This window comes from Chaetodon auriga, chromosome 18 (assembly GCF_051107435.1).
Source record: "Chaetodon auriga isolate fChaAug3 chromosome 18, fChaAug3.hap1, whole genome shotgun sequence".
NCBI lineage: Eukaryota > Metazoa > Chordata > Actinopteri > Chaetodontiformes > Chaetodontidae > Chaetodon > Chaetodon auriga.
In genome coordinates this window covers 1,342,501-1,362,500 of record NC_135091.1, presented here as the reverse complement: position 1 = coordinate 1,362,500, position 20,000 = coordinate 1,342,501, and the positions used below count along the sequence as shown (strand labels likewise).

Below are 20,000 nucleotides of genomic sequence, written 5' to 3'. Positions count from 1 at the left end.
AAATTACAGCCGTGTTATACAGCTGCTGCATCGCAAATGAGTAAAGATGATAGGTCAATGAGCTGCACATGCAGCTGCACACTGCATCCACTGCATCCAGTGTGCAGCTGCACGCCTGGTGTTTCCAGCATTAGCTGAGAAGCATCAGTGGCGCCCCACAGTTATAAATTAGAAATCGGTTGATGCCCTGTATCGCTGAGGATAAAAATAACACAAGCAAACTGTTGTGCATGAGATTGACCTTTAAATCCATCCCAAAAATACACGCAGCCATCCAGAGAGCTGTAATCTGACAGCGCAGTGATCCCTGCTCACAGGCGGCACAGAGGACGGAGACGGGTTTTACATTTCCACATGACAACACACGAGACTCTCCTCCCGCTGCCGCAGAAACAAAGCTCTGAAGAGCCGAGTCAATAATTCAGAGCGCCGAGCTGCACGATGGCGCTAAAGAGCCTCTGTTTACTCTGGACCGAAGTCCGTCAGCAGAACTAGGAAAGGAGAGGAGTGAGGACAGGAGGACGAAGGCTGTCTCTGAACCTCCGACGTGGACTCTGTGTGCGTCGCTGAGAGATGAAAGGATTTACTCCGACGTGTGGTCGTGTTTCCTAAAGTCCTGCCTGTTTGTTCTCCTCCACCAACGCTCAGTGAGTCTCTCCTGACGGCACGGAAACCAACGCACATCACCGTCAGGAGGCGCTCGCCACGACAGCGGCTGGACGTCACCGACTGCTGAACGGCCATTTCTGTGACTCCACACTCAAATGCATCTGGATGTTCACTGTACTTAGTTATTGTCTTTTACCTGAGTCTTTTAATTCAAACCAAATATCTTTTATTTTCAGTCTATAAATCATTTTTATCTTTTCCTCCTTCATTTGGGCAACAATTCAATGTTATCTCTCCAGTATTGTAAAACAAGACTTAGCTGTTAGCAGAGGGTCCACAGCCATGCTAACGGCTCTGTGAGGCTGTACTAAGGCACAGTGAGCTAAATGCTAACATCACCACGCTAACATTCTCACAGTGCTAACGCTAACACACGCATGTTTAGCTGGTATAATGTTTCATATGCTCCCTGTCTTAGTTTATCATGTTCACTCCATGTTAGCATGCTAACATGCTAATTTAACCTGAGGCTGATGGGCTTCTCATTAGTTCTGCAGGTATTTGGAAACCAAGAGTATTGAACAAATTACAGTTTTGACCTGTTGATGGCGCTAAAGGAGATGTTTAGGAATCACTTCTGACAGTTAATAAGGGGGCGGGGTTAGGAGGCGTCACTCAGATTCATCCTCTGAGGAGCACGAACGTCTGTACAAACTTTCATAGAAATCCATCCATCTGCATCCTCATAGCCGCACAGCTAGCACAGCTAGCACAGCTAATGATACGACGTGCTGAAGTGGAGCACTTCATTCACTCTGAAACCAGTTTGTTCCACAGGGTTTCACAGTCTGAGCTCTCACGTCAAGTCGCTCTCCACCTCCTCATGTTAGCAAAGGAGGAACCGAACGTTTGAGATCAGAAACAAACTGCAAGCAGCCAAATAAGCCGAGGAAATTCAGTTTGCTCCCAAATAAACCGTCTTCTCCTCCATGTCTGAATTATTCAGCCGCTCGTCGGCTCAGGAGGCGCGTGGAGTCGACGTTAACGGTTAGAGGAGCTAAAATCTCCATCACAACCCGAGAGCCGCCAGCACGCTGCTGCAAATGAGACGCACTGATCATAATGCTGAGGGGCCTGCTGACACACACACACACACACACACACACACACACACACACACACTCACACACACACACACACACAGCTACGGAGACTGTCAAGATCCTCATGAACCGATGCACCCGAGTCCAAACTCATCAGCGTAATTTGCCTGACAAATGGTGTGTGTGTGTGTGTGTGTGTGTGAAAATGACAATAGCTGCCTGAGAGACGAAGGCTGCCAATTTTGTCATCATCACGAGGGATCAACAGATATTGATCTTCAAGCCAGCAAAGAGCCAAAAGGGGGTCGCAGACATGAGCCAATATTTTGGGTCAAAATCTGAATTTAACCTCGTCAGCGGAGGAATTAAGGTGCATAAACTGTGGTTTTATGCTAAATTCTACAGTATTTAGTGACTTTTGGGGCAGACCAACCCTCATCTGATCGTTCCTCCCAGAATTAAGGCGGTACACGGCCTTAAAGGATGTCCAGCCTTAAGGCGGAATGATGACAGTACTGCATCATGATGGAGGGCGACAGGAAAGGGAGTGTGAGAGCGTGTGTGGTGGCAGCCATCTTTTCTCATCTCCTCGGGTCGATGGGCTCGTGTCCTTGGAGGAGTTTGCATAAATGACAGCGATACAGGCGGATCGATAAGGCGACAGCAGAACGCCACAAATTTCACTCGTCAGCTGGGAGAAAGTCTGGAGTCCCTGCAAGCTGCTCGGTGAAATATGAGTCCGCTGTCAGACGCTGCAAAATATGGCTGTTTTGTTCTTTCCGCTCACTTTTATTCAACTTTTCACCTTCTATTGTGCTTCCTCAGCTTTATGTGACTCCGTCTGCACAAACCGTCTTCAGAGCCTTCACAGGTATAAACTCGCTCCTTTGACCCTTTTTCCACCTTCGCTGTTTGGATCCAGGACTCGTCAGCGAGGACGAGCGCTGTGAATATTCTGCATTGTGCTCCTGACATTTGCTCTTCCCTCAGAAAACAAGTTCAATAAACAAACTGGAAGTCGAAATACAACGAAGGAAAGTTAATGTCAATGAATGCATTAACCAACAGAAGTCAAACTGGGAGACAGAGGCGAAACTGGATCAGCCTTTCACTCATTACATCACACCTGAATCTGTCTGAGCTGTAGGATCAATAGACATGATCGTGTGTCATGTATTTTGTGGAAATGACTGACGCCTGTGAGAAAGAAGGAGGTCGCTTGATTCATGAAAATACGAATAAAAGAACTTGACGCTCATCAGAAACAGGCTGAAACGTTCTCGGCTTATTTCAGGTGAACTCAAACTGAAGGATGAAAAAGACAAAAAAAAAGACTCGATAAGACGTGAACACAAACACCAGACGTGTTAACCTCCAAACTCGCCCTCTTCACGTCTTCTCTGTATGTTTTTTGGTTGCTATCATGTAAAAACCTAAAGGTTTGATCTGAACAGCAGCAGCGTGAAGCAGAGGAGGAAACTCCAACGTTCTTAATTTGCTAATAAAAGACGAGATTCTGCGGTGATCAAAGACAAATATGCCGTTTCATCTTCACTCAAATCTCAACATTTGTCACTCTAAATTGCTCATGACGGCTATTTTTAGATGTCTTTTTACCAGCATCACTGATTGGATGAGACAGTTCTGCCAGAGATCGGCGATATTTAAGATAAAAGATGCTGGTCTGGTTTTGTATCGTGCTGATTTGTTGCTCCCTTTCCAAATCCAGGAGGACGGAGACGTTCACACTGTGTCTACGTGAAGCTTCAGGCCGTGATTTACTCCAAACCTGAAGGATCTGATCTTTATACCAGAATAACCACAAAAACACTGAAAACACAAACCTCATCCTCTTCAGGGAGAGAACTGAAGCCACTGCAGAGTAAAACTTCAAAAAACAAGCGTTTAGGTACAAAAAGAAATTATTATTGGCTTCTGAAACCCAGCAGTTCATGGATTGAACTTTAAAAGCCAATCAGACATGAAAGCAAACCAAAGGATAATGAAGATGAGGAAAGGAAGCAGTGAAAGTTCATCAGTCTCTGCAGAAAGTAAATGAAATCAGGTGTTCAGACGTCAGCGTGCAGCCACAGACTGAGAGCTGGAGGACGAGAGCCACCAAAATGAAGTCCACGCACCAGGCTGAGTGCTCGCCTTTCCAACAGAAAGCGGAGCAGTCTATTTCCTGAAATGTCAGACTTACTTTACAGTGACAAAACCTTGGTAAAGACATCATCACGCTGACCTGGAGTCGGTCTGCAGCACGCCGTCACAAACAGTTTGTTCATGACCTTCAGCTTCACTTCACAGTGAGTCCACAGGGAGAAGAAACGCCCTGCAGATCCCAACGTCTGTGTTTGGAAGCAGGCGATCAATCTCTGCACACTCGGGGATAAAATCGTTAACGGCGTGGAAGAAGGGCGGCGGGGAGACGCAACATTTAATTGCTGCAGCGACTATCGATCACTGGCAGAAGGCCTCAGAGAAGCAGAGGGTCGGCTGGATCCAGAAAACTGCTTCAGGAACTTCACCATCGCTGCTGCTGGTCTGCTGACGTGAAGCTGACTTTCACTCCGGCTTCGGGCTCTCCTGCACTCAGGTCTGAGCAGCATGCCGCTCCTGTAGTTTGTCACCATGTTGAAAGGGCTGCGGCTAACCATTAACGTCAGTGTGGATCAACCTGCTGTTCCATTTCCAATCAGTTCGCCCAGAAAATGGACGGAAATATCAGTTAAAGCACAAGATCCTCCTCTGAAATGAGTCATTTCAAAGGGTCCAAAATGTCATAAGTACTCAAGTAAAGTACCTCAAATCTGTACTTAAGTACAGTACTTGAGTAAATGTACTTAGTTACATTCCATCACTGACATAAGATGCATCATGTCTGTCCACTGATCGTCCCGCTGTCTCATCACCATGTCTGTCCACTGATGGTCCCGCTGTCTCTCATCGGTGTGGAGGTGCCACACGGCCTCCTGAGCTGCAGCGAGCTGCATTAATGAGTAATTATCGTTACCTGCTTACGCTCATTATCACTTAATCATGGTCTAACTGGAGGTTTAATTTGAGGGGAGACGGTGGCAGCAGAGCTCTCTGCTTTCATTATTCATCATCTTCGGCTTCAACACAGACGGTTCAGAGAATAATGGACGTGGACAGTGTCTCCGGGAGGGAAAAGACGTCCAACCCGAGTCCAGCAAAGTGTGGACAGAAACAAATGTCAACAAACCAGAATCTGACAAAGTGCCCCTGAGCTCATGTAGTCATGTCCTTTATATGTCATGTGTTCATGTTCATGTGTACATTATTGTGTGTGTGTGTGTGTGTGTGTGTGTGTGTGTGCAGATTAAACAGCACACTCAGACTGAACAAACAGCAGAAATATCCTCATTAAACCAATATTGGTTATCAGTATCTGCTGTGATATGCTGCATCATCACTGCCCCCCCCCCCCAGCCTTCCCCCCAGTTTCATATTTCTAAATAAAGACGCAGACGGAGGCAGCGTGCCATCTCATTTCCACAGCCTCGTTTTGATGCGTTTGCAGGGAGTGAATTTAACCAAGCAGAGAGAGTGATAGGAGGCTTAATTACTTTAATTATAACGCTGGCTGTGATCTGCTAAACTGGAAGGTGCACCTTAATCCGGCAGCTAATTACGGGATGTTCGGCGGTGGAGTGAGCGCCGGGGCGGCTGAGAGGGGTTTGAGCCGATGACAAAACGCAGCGTTTGGCCTCAATCGAGCGCTCGCCGTGCAACCAGCGGAGGAGCTTCTTCAGGGTCGGAACGGACGAACTGCAGGTTTGAAACGAAGAATCGAGTTGCTGCACGCTGGACATGTCCTCTGGTCTGTTTTTGGGAAAGCTTTCAATGCAAACGCCTCCTGTAGCTTTTCAACACTGCTGAATAAATCAGAGTGAGCCTGAAGGTCTGTGGTCCTCCAGGTGGACGTTAACGCACATACAGCAGAACACTGTTCCACCATCAGCTCACAGCAGAGGCTACACCACAACATGCTAACTGACCATGCAGACGTCTTCATATGGACGCTCAGGTGAGGACATCTTCCCAAACTACGAGCGGTCCAAGCTGCAGACGTGGACAGAAAACGCTTCACGCTGTCCAAACTCCTCGTTCAAAGTGTGTCCAGTGTGAGCGTCCATCCACACTGTCCTCGGCGTGAGGAGAGAAACCCTTTGTTTGCATTGGATAACGAATCACAATCCTTTTGGACATGTTGTTAGTGAAACATTTAGTAAAAGCTGTTTGTCACACAGTTTGTCCACCGCGGCGGAAATGAAGGAGCTGTCACACATCAGGCCGGTTTGCACCTGCAGAGCGACGTCGGCTAAACTCAAGCTTTTACCAAACGAGGCGAACTGAGCCGATCATCACCTGATGAATCTCTCTGGATTCACCAGAGTTTCAATCTGGCGTCTGCGGTGACGACTGAGGTCACAGCGGGTGACGCCATCAGCAGCGTGGTGGAGCTCACGCTGCCATCGGCCCGTTGATGGCGTTTGTGTAATGACTCTCACCGCCAGCAGGGGGAGACGAACGTTCTGCACCGCTGGTTTTCCTCTGAGATATTTCCTCTGACGGGAAAAATAGAATTCCAGTTTCTGTATTTCCTTCATGCCGTCTGCAGATCAAACTCTGCTCAGAACGGCTGAATTTGCAGCGACGCGCTCATGATGATGATGATGATGATGATGATGATGATGTCACACAAGAGCAGATTTCCTGTTTCAGACACGTTTGCGCTCACAGTGTGTGTGTGTGTGTGTGTGTGGGGGGGGGGGTTCAGGCTGATGTGAACCTGTGTTCTCTTTCAGGGAAGATGACGCTTACAGCAGCAGAACCAGGAGAACATCAGCCACACGTGATCAATCCTTCTCAGCTTGTTCCAGAAATAAACCTGCAGGTCTGTTTGAGCAGAAGATGTAAACGTGAGCGTCAGCAGCAGATCGTAGGAGGAGATAACGGCGAGCGCAGGTGGGACAACGAGCCTTCACATGAACGTGGATCCTGCTCTGCCACGGGAGCTTTTCCACTTCACGAGCTGCTGGCAAGAAAAGCACAATTCTGCTCCGCTTGATATTTAACCAGTTATTCAGGCCACTGCTGCCAAAACACATGCAAGCTGAAGGCATATGGCCTCCAAAGTGTGTGTGTGTGTGTGTGTGTTACTGTATTACGTAAGCTGAACAGCAGAGACGTCTCTAATTGAATAATAAGCACCATCTGGAGCCGTTAGTGTACTTTAAGCTCTGAGTGCGTTTCATTGTTCTTTCTGCCTCTTTAACACACAAAGCTGCTTCTGTTGCATAACACTGGAAACATTTTCAGACAAATCGTCTTCAAAACACCTTCAACGCTCAATTATTTTCTATTTTCTCACACACACACACACACACACACACACACAGTTCTTGATGCTGAACATGAAAGGTAAAGGTTATAACTAACAGATGTCACAGTCAAACTTTCCCTGCTGATGACTGACATTAAAAAAATGATCCTTAATTATCGTCGAATTTCCAGAAAACAGAAAACTGGATCAACAGAACTGGAGTTCATAACAGCCAGAAAAAAAGTGTATTTTAGTCTTGTCTTAATGTTCAGTCCTTCTGTCTTTTGTCCTCATTGAGCTGTTTGTCTTCGTCCTGTCCGTCCACACACACTTTGCCAATAAAGCTGATCCTGATCGATTCTGATAAACAGCCTTTAAAGAAATTCCACCTAAACGTGTATTTAAGTGTTTTTTTCCACCAGTCTGAAACTGGACAGCCAAAGTCTAAAAACTGAGCAGTTTTTACTCAAGTCGAACCCGTGAAGACGTTTCGAGCTTCAGCACAGCTCATCCTGACCGTGCGCCTCCAGCTGTTCACATACAGAATCTGTTTTCTTAAGATGCTCCAAAGATCATCTCAGTTCACGGAACACACACAGCATTTTAATAGGCTGTTTTCAGTCACGTGACGTTAAATCCAGACGGGGGCAGGAAGTGAAAACTGCAATGGACGAGATGAAGGACAGTTCAGATGAAATTACGAGACAGTTAACAGGACATTTTTGTCTGGGTTTTCAGTCAATTTCTTTCATTTTTCACCTTTATGAAAAACAACTGTTGGTGCTCAATAAAAAAAGCTCCTTGAGGTTTCCTGGTTTGATCGATCTGAGCAGTAAATGATGAGTGTTCGTGTTTCCTGTGCAGAAAATCACTTCCTGCCCTTCATCTCAAGTCCGCGAGGTGACGTCATCTGCAAACAACCTGTTAAAGTTTTAACTTCACGTGCCGAGAAGAATAATGACGAGCAGGAGGAGGAGGAGGAGCAGGATGCTTTGGAGCAGTCACACATATAAAACCTGGCTGATTTGAGTTCAAACAACATAAATCTCATCATAACGGTCACATTCATCTGCAGCAGGACTGAAGCAACATGTGACGAGTCCTCGAGCCACAAGAACAAAGACGACGTCTTTTCTACTTTTCCAGCGTTCAGATCTCAGATCTGGGCCCTGAGTGTGTGTGTGTGTGTGTGTGTGTGTGTGTGTGTGTGTGTGTGTGTGTGTGTGTGTGTGTGTGTGTGTGTGTGTGTGTGTGTGTGTGTGTGTGTGTGTGTGTGTGTGTGTGTGTGTGCAGGCCCTGAGTTGATTACAGCCTATTCTCTGTCTCCTTTCATCTTCCACAGGTCTTGGCAGTGTCAGGCTTGCACAGCAGCCCTTTGCTCAGGTTTCATTAAGGCGGACTGAGGGTCCATCCCTCTCTCTCCGAGGACTCTGAGCTCTATTGAAGGCAGCTGGAAAACCATCAGCTTTACTTCTTTCCTGACTGACTTCATTCAGCCTTTGGTGGCACCGTAACATCTGAGACAACACTCAAAGAAAAGACACCAGCGTGCCGAGAATCCTTCCAGCTGGACCGACGTTCACATCGGACGCCGCGCTGCCAACATCGATGTTTAGTGCCGAAGAAAATCATTTCAAAAGTGTTGATTTCGAGTTAAAAACCATCAGGGGCTAATCGTCTCGTGTCAAAAGTCAAAGCAAAGCAGTTGCAGATTTCTATGTTCACTAATGTATTCACTGCAGATGTTGACCACTGTAACATCGTCACAACGTCTTTCTGCTGCAGAAACAGCATCAAACTCCACTCGCTTAACTTGATCATAGCTGGTTTTTATTTCCCTTCCAGTTATCCTGTTATCTGATCTGCTGGCTCGCTTCCATCTCACTCTTTTCCCAAAAACTCGCTCCGGATTGACTCCAGAGTTCAATGACGGGGTGAAGTGAAAGGCTGCTGTCGTCCTCAAAGAAACTCGTCTTCATTCGTCAATTTTAATTAAAGGACTGTCACCACACGGAGGACCAGTGAGACGATCCGACGCCGTGAACCTGCAGACGACAAGCTTCTTCAGGTCTGATTAATGTGCTGGAAAGAGGGACGAATGCAGACACTCTGTCCTCTGTCTCTGTCTTCTCGTCCTGCAGGACGGGACAGAGGATTAAATAAGTGGAGAGAGTTTATCATCCACCCTCCGCTCTCTGAGGAAAACACAGCCATCCGATTACGTTTGTGTGTGTGTCAGTGTGTGTTTCAGAGAGAGATGTGTGTATTTGAATTATGGACAACACGTCTGTCCCTGTGCTGGACAGACAGAACGGAGTGGAAGCTTCAATCCCTCACAAAGGCAGCGTGACCGACGGCTGAAATGAGGCTTTGTGGAACTGTGCTCAGGCGTCCCCTAGTTTGTCTGGACGGCTCTGAGACACAGACGTATGGACGTCAGCTCGGACGGTTAAAGCTCACAGCTGACGCACAGACTGGCGGACATAAACAAACATAAACAAACAAACAAACAGACGTGCAGCTTGAATGGAAACAACGTTTGCTTCTCGTGTTTCAGACTCCTGATTCTGCACCAGAAGAAGAAAGTCAGCAGGCAGACTGGGACGTGTTCGCAGCTCTAATCACGTTCAGTTAATGTGTGTTTGCGATGAAGCGCCGTGATCTTCTCTGAGTCTCTGAAGCTAAAGGACGGCCGAGTGGATGCTTCCTCTGTCAGGTGTCTCATGCTTGTTTTCAGGTGCTCTGCTGCAGAGGAAACCTTCATCCAGTCCGCTCTGCGTGGTTTAATCGCTGAGGAGAGCAGAGGATGGAGAGGGAGGAAGAGCAGGATTAATGTGTGTGTGTGTGTGTGTGTGTGTGTGTGTGTGTGTGTGTGTGTCACTACCTTGATCTCAGAAAATGTCTGTGCAGGAGTGGAGAGCTGTGAGAACACAGACAAAGACAGTGAAGAAAAGGGTTTTCAGCTAAAGCTTTCCTGTCTGTCAACAGCTGCTCCTCTTAGGCCACAGAAGAGTGTGTGTGTGTGTGTGTGTGTGTGTGTGTGTGTGTGTGTGTGTCTGTGTGTGTACAGCCCGTAGGACTGAGTGGATGAGAGGGGATGATGACACAGCCTGGACCACTCATGGCTGATTTTCAGCTGCTGCCGTCCACTCAGGTACGACCACACCTTGGCCTTCACGCTCTCTGGCTGAAGTTGGCTGAGCGCCTCATCTGGATTTCCCGTCAGAGTCCCAGCTGCTGTGAAGCAGACGGAGGGTCTTTCTGGTCTCTGAACGACTGCACGCTCTTGCCAAGATGCCGTGTATCGCTGCGTATTCAGCCTGAAGATCAACAGCAGGGATTAATCTCAGGATTTCGGGCTTTCCTGCCAGATTCTCTCCATGTTTGGGAGTCTGGTAAATGAAACGCTGTAAAACGGGATGATGTGACGCTAAGACGTTAATTCTTCCTGAGGTTTAAAACAAACGTTTGTGTACAGTTACAGGGAAAGGAAATGTCCAGTGAAGGAGGGTTTGCCCTCTGAGAACACACTGTCATCCTATTAGAATTTCCCATAATGCACCTGCACACATCGCTGTAGTCTATTTCTGCTGCGGCTGCTGATTGCATTTATTCTATGTGGGCAATAATCACTGCAGGTTCTGACAAATTACAGCTTTGTTGCTCTCTGACTGAATAACGCAGCAGTAAATCTGCCTCAATCAAAGCATGAACGCTTTAATATCTGGCAGCTGGAAGTCGGACCAATCAGCAAATATGAGCTTTGCTTCAGATGATGACGTTTTTTTGTGCTCTGACTCATTAAAGGTTGAGCCAGAAACAAGAAAAGTAAATTCAGACGACATCAGCTGATGGTGTCTCAAAGACAAACAAAAGCCAGTTCAGCCTCATCAGACCACAGAGAGGAAGGGTGTTTGTCAGCCGGCTCAGACCAGACCAGACCAGACCAGACCAGACCAGATCAGATCAGATCAGACCAGACCAGACCAGACCAGATCAGACCAGATCAGACCAGACCAGACCAGATCAGACCAGATCAGACCAGACCAGACCAGACCAGACCAGAACAGAACAGACCAGACCAGACCAGACCAGACCAGAACAGACCAGACCGATCCACTGGGATTAACAGGAGACCAGTTTACACAGACGCCAGTCGATTAGCAAACAACAAACACGTCACGAGCTACGCCTCCTCCACGACACGAAGCTGATCTTTAAGCCGCCAAATGTGCAGCTGAACAGCACCGCGGTCATGAAATGTTACCAACAAGCTGAGATGAGCTGACAGCAGGTTGCACAGGTGATCCTGTCAAACTGGAGAAAACACGTGACGTTCATCAGCGCCGAGGTTCGTTCGTTCGTTCACAGTGGAAGCTCGCCATGGAGGACAGTTCAAGTAGTGTGGAAGTTGGATGTAACATGCATCATGTACATTCCTCAGAGTACCTAATTTTACCACACTCATCCTCAGGACGCTCATCAGAAGCTTGTAAAAAGGCCGTCATCGATAAGAGAGAGGCTCCCGCCTCGCAAGGTCATGTGACGTGAGAGCGAAGAAGAGACCAGAAAACATGGAGGAGGAGAGCGAAGCTGTAAATACAGAGCAGGGTTTGTATGAAGCACTGCACGGGATGTTTGCTTCAAACGTTTCTTCACTGAGCTGAGTCTGATTGAACTTTTACTGCAGTGAGACGTGATTACATACACAACGCCACCATGGGAGATTCTGGCCGCTTCGCCCCCGCCGAGCGTGACTGTCCGCCTCACGAAGTTACACATCTCGTCATCAGACAGCTGTGATGAAGGAGGCTTCAAGCTGTTTGATGATGAAACTAACACTTCCTGTCAGCTGACGCCTTCATGGTCCTGGAGGACTTTGTGGCGTCTGTTTATGTCGCTCTTCTGATGGATCACGTCTCATGTCCCAGGGAACGTACCTGACACCAGGCTATAAACTGGGCAAATGGGCCGAATCTGGCATCTCCATTAGTGGAAATGGTCCAGTGTGCGCTCCACTGGCGAGATGAAACAGCTTTGTTTCGACTTAAAAATCCCATCTAGAGCAGCTTTAAGCACAGAAGAAGAAGTAGCAGAGCCCAAGTCCAAATTGAAAAAGGACAATGGTTTTACTACCTGGACTGAAAGTGTGTGTCGTGTCTGTGCTCAGGTTTGTCTTTGACACGGGACAGCAGGCGGCCTGCTCGCCGCTCACAGCCTGCTCGCCGCTCACAGCCTGGAGGGAACATGGCTTCATTCCACGGCGGTGTTTTAAGACGACCTTCAGAGAGCGAAGGACGAACAGACTTCCTCACAGGTCGGTTCAGGCATCTTTATTGTTTTCACAGATGTGCTGACTAATGCTGCTTCTCACTGCAGATGATCCCACAATGTACTTGAGCTGCACTGGAGTCAGCCACAGACGCAGAGAGGAAACAGTCTGCAGATCTTCATCAGAGAGCGTCTTTGGACGCTCACAGCCGGCCGTGATTCTCTTTGAGCCTGCTGATAACAAATGAAGGCAGCAGCCGGTCAAACGCCCGCCTGCCCGCCTGCTGATAGCGCCGCCGCAGGTCCTCGTAGATCACGCTGACATTTCATCATTGAGATCCTGGCTGTGGTTTAATGACTGTGGACGGAGCAGAGTTAAAGGTGAAACTCTGAGGGAAGCAGGCGTGATGAAACGGAGGCGATGTAAGCCTGCTGTAAGATTTGAAAGCGGTTACAGAGACGCGCTGTTGACAGCTGCTCTGCTGTTTGGCAGTAACTCCAGTCTGTGGATGCCAAGTCTTACAGCTGAAACACTGACTGTAAGCAGGCAGGTAAGAGTGGGCGGGTCCCAGCGAGCACAGGACAGCGGACAGCTGCAACGTCCTGGTTTCAGGCTGACCTACGCCAGCAGCGTGTCGCCTGCTAGCCGTGCTAGCTCCATGAGATCTTGCGCAGACATTAATGCTCCTCGGAGGATGAACCCAGGTTATTTTGGTCACCTGATGTTTACATTATTGCCACCTGCAGGTCCAAGTCTGTACTTATTCTGTTCTTTGTTATATTCTAATACAATTAAACAGTCGCTTTGTTTCATCCATATCCATCAAACTCACTTTCCTGCTGTTATTACATATCAGTGCTGAGACCCCTGGACTCAAAAACCTGCCCTGAACGTATGAAGCACACCACACGACGTGCCGTCAGAAAGACTCTGCTCCGGCTGGATTTCTGTTATCACAAACGTCGGTGGGATTTTAAATGAGGTTCTTACTTGTGGAACAGAGCCGAGGCGCTCCGGCATCACTGACGGTTTTCACCGCCAGCACGATCACAAAATTGCAACTGGTCCAATTCTTTGATTTACAGGCAAACATCTGAAAAACTAAACGGTGCTAATCAGCAAACGCTCCCATGCTAACATGCTAAACTAAGCCACTGGACACTGTACCTGCTCAACATCAGCATGCATTAGCATTGTTATTGTGCATGTGTTAGCATTTTAGTTCAAAGCACACCCTCACACCTCCCTCCAGCCTCCATGATACAAAGTGAATCCACTTAAACTAATCTAAACTAGCAGAATCAGTTCATATCATTGATGACTGCACACTGTTAGCCTTCATCAGAGGTGTGCAGACAGAGTTAGAAGGTAAAGGACTATGTGCCAACCCAGGAAGCAAAACTGGTAAAAGTGCTTTTCTGGAGTGTTGATGCTTGAAAATGGGACTCAAGTTTGTGAGATCCTGGAGAAAAACGAATGAGTGTTTCAAACTCGGCGTGTGAAGTGTCTCAGCGTCTCTCGTCTCATCGCTGAAGGTGCTCAATTCTCAGCAGGAGAGCCAAAACTTTCAGCTCCTACACCAGTCTGAAGCCTTCAAATCTAAAGCCTTTAAAAGGCTTTTTCTCAACAGAGACCACACTATTTTATGTCCCTCCACACACACACACACACACACACACACACACACACACACACACACACACACACCGCTTCATTACCCTGAAGTGTTTCAGATAACACCAATGAGAATAACTCAGAGGTGATTTCTCCTCTCCCTGCTCTCCCAGCCTCATCCCTTCCCACCGGTCCTCCTGTCTCAGCAGATACAGAACGGAGCGGGGAGAAGACAGCTTTCTCGGTGTTTGAAGAGAAAATGTGACGCTCTCAGGAGGTCCACGCCGAGGCTGACGGGGCAGCAACGGGATGAAGGCGAGGGAGGAGGGGAGAGGAGTGTGTGGAGGGCTGTGCTGACACATCACGCTTTCTGTTTCTGCGTCGTCTCTGTATCTGATTCCCCTCACAGGCCTGCCCACGCTCACGCCCACGCGCTGTTAGCCTGTAATCTCCTCGCGCCGCCATTCGGCCTTTCATGTTTTCCCCACAGTCCTCCCAGCATGCCGCAGTTGGCCGCGTGCTGCTTCACCGAGGACTGGAAGAATTAGAAACGGCCTCCATCAGCCTGTCCGTTCTGATCTACCTGTGCTGCAGGTGGACTTCATGAATATGAGCTGAGAATTATCAGCCGTTAATGTGGATTTTAAAGCCACTTAAAGACGCACTGATTCTGCCTTGACGCTGGCGTGCGAGCTGTAAACACCACGTTTAGACATCATCGCTTAATAAAGGCAGCAGACGTGTCAGCAAACGTTTGGCTGTTGACACAAAACAACATTAGCATTTATTGCTGCTGTTTCTGGCTACCTGATGACAGGAAGTCCAATATTTACTCCTTTAGCTCCGTTTGTTTTGTGCGACACCAGCTCCTGTGAAACAGGCTCCACTCGCTTCACCAGCTGGAAAACAAATGTCTGCTGCGTCTGAAAAACAGCGTTCACAGGTCAGAAAACCACAGAATGAGCTGGAAGGTGCGGCGGCTGCGGAGGTGGTGATAACTCTGACACCTTCAGACACTGTGCCGTCAGAGATCCTCTCCAGGGAAGTGAGGGATGTCTTGATTATTTCCAAAGTGAAGGGTGGAGACTGGGCAGAGCAGTGCTTCAGACGGCTGCTCCGGATGCTTCGGCCTTCATTAACTGCTCAACCCTCTCTAACGTCAAACGTGCCATCGTTCACCTCCCTCTCTGGATCCTTCTGCACTGGTTCACCTCCTCTTTTGTGGGCTCCCCCAGGGGTCAACTCTGGGTCCCCCCTTATTTTCCATATGCAGCACATGCTACCCCAGGGACCGTTGCTATGCAGCTGATCCGCTGTCTGCCTGGTACCATCGACGTCTCCTTTATTATGTCCCGCCTCCCTTTACTCCAGAATTGGACGTTGAAGAATGTCCTCCAGTTGAACGACTCCACATCCAGCCGGAGCAGCAGCAGCATTAATAACTGCTCACTAGGGATGGGTGCCTTTCACATCTGAATCGATACGATACCGATACTCGGTACCTGCGAATCGATACCGGTATTTTTCGGTACCTGTTTTCGATACTTTTTTTGGGGGGGATATGTGTTTGGTAATTAAAGTTATTTTGTATATTTAAAAAAATAGTCAAAACTTCGGAATTTTGAACATTTATTCTTCAATAACATCAAGTTAAATAACTCCAACATAGAACTTGAGAAAAATGTGTGTGGGGATAAAGTAAATAACTTAAAAATAAATAGATTCAAAATAAATAACTGTATAAAATTATGCTAATTGAAGCATCGTCGTCGTCGTCGTGGTCGTCTACCTTTTTAAAAGGGGCGGTTGTTCTCCTTCCTCGAAGCTGGCTGCAAGTGTCGAGCCGCTGGCTGCAGCAGGCTTGCTGGCGGTAACGTTTAATGCTGACGCTGGGCGAGTAGCTGTGGTAACGTTAGCCTGTGTTTTTAAACTGTCAAAAATCGTGCACTCCTCCACCTTGAGGAATATTTGGTGTTTAACCAAGTGCTTCCTCAAGTTGGACGTGTTTCCCTTGCTGGCTTTGCACTTCCCATCACAAATGTTGCACCGCGCGTTGTCGGCATCCAGCTTGATAAAATGAAGCCAGACTATGGAGCGCTTACGGTCCGCCTCTGAAGATAAAGCAACCACTGACGTAACCGCGTCACCGCGTCCTCCGCTCTCGCCAACGCATAATGTCAAGGTGCGTACAGGGTAAAAAAAAAAAAAAAAAAAGTGCGTTCAGGTACCGAAATGTGGTACCGACGGATTTCCCGTGAATCGGTACTCGCTACTTCAGCGGGAATTCGGTCGGTACCAAAAAAGTACCGAAATTCGGTGCCCATCCCTACTGCTCACCTATCCAGGTGCCTTTTCTAAAATGTTGAAGCGTCATTTTTGACCTCCCTTTGCTGCTCAGGTGACTCATGTGGTGCAGTCCTGTACACTGTGTGAATTACCCACTGAAGCAGCACGTCCTTGTGTTGGCTACACGAAGTGCCAGTCATCTGCACGATGGGCTCTTATTGGCTATCGTTGGCTGTGGAGATGAAATGGAAGATCCTGACTGTACTGGAGTTCTTTTGCTCTCATGTGCACAAAAATAAAAAAAACAATAATGATTGCAGCTTTACAGAAAAGATACAGAGCGAACCGACACGCATGAGCGATCCCGACATGTGACGAGCCTCGCTTTGCATCAACGGTGTCTTCCTTGAAGCTCAGGGTCGACTAATTAGCCTCGCTGAATGGAAGAAGGGAAAACGTAGCTCGAAGCGAGTGTTTTCTTTGTGTGCTTGTTGTGTAATCATCAAAGAAATCACAGAGAGATCGCTCAGGCCGCGTGACTCCCCTCGACGTATAAATGGCAGTTTAATAAGCCGCACAGAGCCGCACACGATGCTGCTGCAGCCTCCATTTATTCATCCATGAAGAGAGAGAGGGACGCCCGCGCTGGTGGACGAGTTTTCTCTGCTAATTGCAGCATTGTGCCTCCATGCATTCAGAGGTCTGAGGCAGAACAACACAGAACGTTTGAGTCTGATCAGCTGGGACTATGGTGCGCACACACACACACACACACACAGAGCACAGTGTGTGTGTGTGTGTGTGTGTGTGTGTGTGTGTTTACAGCAGCAGATCCAGCGAAGGATGTTTGGTCTGCTGTCCGTCTTTGAAGCAGACGGAGCAGACAGACGAACGCAGACTGAACGTCCTGATTTCTCTTACGGTCGACGATGCTGCAGCTGAAGCTCGTCCCTGTCGTGGATTCATGCCTAGTTCATCACTCTGATGATTGTTCTGTTTACCAAGCAGTTTCTCAGTGAACGGACGTGGTTACACGGCTCAGAGGAAGCAGATTATGGAGTTCTCTGAGCATTAACCAACATAAACTTCCCGAGCAGACAGAAATGAAAAAGCATCTGTTTGTCTCACACTCAAACCCAACAACCCCAGCACACGTTACTCAAGTGGGAGTAAATAGTGCGATTTGATGAGGACTATTTTTAGCCTCAGATGAGTCACATTTTGGTGCACCGGTGAGTATTTTGAGCAGCTGGACGGCGTCGGCTCATAATGAAGCACAGCGTCCAGAGCGACAGTGTGGCTCCATGAATGGACGGCTTTGGGGTTTGCAGCGCTGAGAAGTGAAAGATATCCTGCTTCGCTTCGCTGACTGCTGCTTACAGTCGGTCCGATCTGCTGTTTTCATGGGACTGCTGACAATATGACAAACAGAGGATCAGCAGCCTCATCATTTAAAGCTGTTTATATTCAGCTAAAGAGACAAAGTGGAGATTCTACTGGGATGTACTGATCTGATGTTCCAGCTGCAGGGGCTGAACGGTAGATGCACGTGATCACCGACAACATGAGACTCATTAAAGCAGAATGAAACGCAGCTCATTTAGAGTTTCTGTCAACAGTCCAGGAGGACAAACGTCCTGCTCTGCGACCACAGGACACAGAGGACACGTCTCAGAGCGATGTGGCTAACAATGGAGCTGGCGCCTAATCTCCGAGTCGGTCCCTCCTCCTCTACAGGCTGCCAGATAAAAACGCCACGGCTCCAGGAAACAGATGACAGGTGTCACAGCCGAGCCCAGATAAAACTGATGAGGAGGCATTATCTGTCTTCCACTGAGCAGAGCGCCGCTGAGCGCACCTTCTTCCTCCTCCTCTTCCCTGCGAGGCACGCGGCTGGTTGGACGGGGATGAATGCGGCATTCTGGGAACAACATTTGGACTTAAAGTGAAAGAAGCTCACGGAGAAAACTCTGATTGTGTGGTCACAGCGCAGGAAAGCTTTGCTCTCTGTGAACAGAAAACTATCTGTGGTGAATTTATTTATGAATGAGCCCTTTGGAGGGTCACGGGGGGGCACGAGCTGAGCCTATCAGGTGACAGGTGGGATCGACAATTAACCTGCATGTCTTTGGACTGCGGGAGGAAGCACCTGGAGGAAACCCACGCAGAACATGGACGACTGTTCAAAGCAGCGAACGGCACGCCGCCGCAGACGTTTAACTCGTTAATACTGAATGACTCAAAGGCAAAGAGTGTGTGTGAAGACGGGACAAGATGAAACTGAGTGCACTGTTGTCACGAACGTTCGATCCTTCACCTGTCACCATGAAGGGAAGCGAAGCGTGGCAGTGTGGGTGTGTGTGTGTGTGTGTGTGTGTGTGTGTGTGTGTGACGCCTGATGCGAACAGACAGACGCAGCTGACCGACTGCCCCGGAGAACAGATTCTGCTGTAGACCCACGTGGGAGTGTGTGGACGCAGATCATCTTCTCACCGGTCTGCACGCTCTCTGAGTTTGTGTTGGTGTGGGACTGGAGCCACGGCGGCGGAGGAAAAGATGTGTGTGGGCACATTTTATCCACCAGGGCAGCGTGCAATATTTGCAAAACTTTGATTATGAGCAACGGTGGCACAAGCACAAATATGCTCCTACATTTGTTGGTAATACATGGCATTAAAGCAGAGGAACGCAGTGTTTGTGATGGCCGTAGGCCGAGTGCTGCATCCCCTCCAGCAAGTACAAGTGCAGCTGTACCGTAATGTTAACACTGGAGACACGGCGGCCCGAGCACAGGGTCTGTTTATCTGAACAGGATGAAAAATTCATGCTTTGCAAAGAAATCATAAATTTTCTTCTATTTCAACAGGAGACAATGAACTGGTGGCTAAGCTGCACTGATTTCTTCTTCTTGTAAAAATCAACGTGTTTATGTGATTTTTTCCAACTGGAAACGATTTCATGAAGAACAATCAGATTTGAGAGTAATGAGAGTAAAACATGTTGAGGGTCTAATTCATGTTTTCGCAGCTTAAAACTCCTCAAACATAAGCAGCAGTGAAAGCAATTCTCATCGTTAGCTTGATGCCGTAAACCTGCATCACGGCTTCGACTTCGGCCATTTCTGAACAGACGTGAAGCTCATGAACAACAGAAGGGCCTGACTGGACAGATCAGCGGCTGTGTTCAAGCAGCACGCAGTGATGTGACCAAACTGCAGCATGAAGACGAAAGGAAGACCTGCAGTTTGCCAGAAACACTCAGATGTTTTATCTCCAGAGCATCAAAGCAGTCAGCCTCACCTCCTGCGTCCCACAATGCAAAGCGCTGGAGCGGTCACAACGAGCAGACGGGCCAACAACAAGCTGTTTTAACGATATTTGTTAATTATTTCGTCTCTGAATTCACTTCTGGGAGTTTGGGAAAATCTCAAATACTGATAGCAAATTGAAAATGTGCTCAAACATTTTCAGTGTTGAGAAGCTGCACAAGCGTCTGTGGGGGTCCGGTCACACCTGCAGACCCCTCCGACATAACGCTCAGCCCAGCGCTAAGCATGATGGGAAACGAGGGCCGACGCTGACAATGCAACTCGAGGTATTCCCGCCTGTCCTGGAGAGGCTGACACGCCTCTCCTGGGACTTCCTGCTGCTGCTGTCAGCTGTGTTTACATCCCCCGGTGATAATGTGCTCGGTCTGGTCTGGCTCTGAGGACATCAACATCACGCCGCGACACCGACGCCAAGGCGGCAGCAGAGCTGGTGGA

At 48.2% G+C, this 20,000-nt stretch overlaps 1 protein-coding gene across 2 annotated transcripts in view; it reads right to left on the bottom strand.

The window, feature by feature from the left end:
* Positions 1-20,000, bottom strand: part of fam184ab (family with sequence similarity 184 member Ab) — a 94,434-nt gene that overhangs the window by 55,648 nt on the left and 18,786 nt on the right. The window lies entirely within an intron of this gene.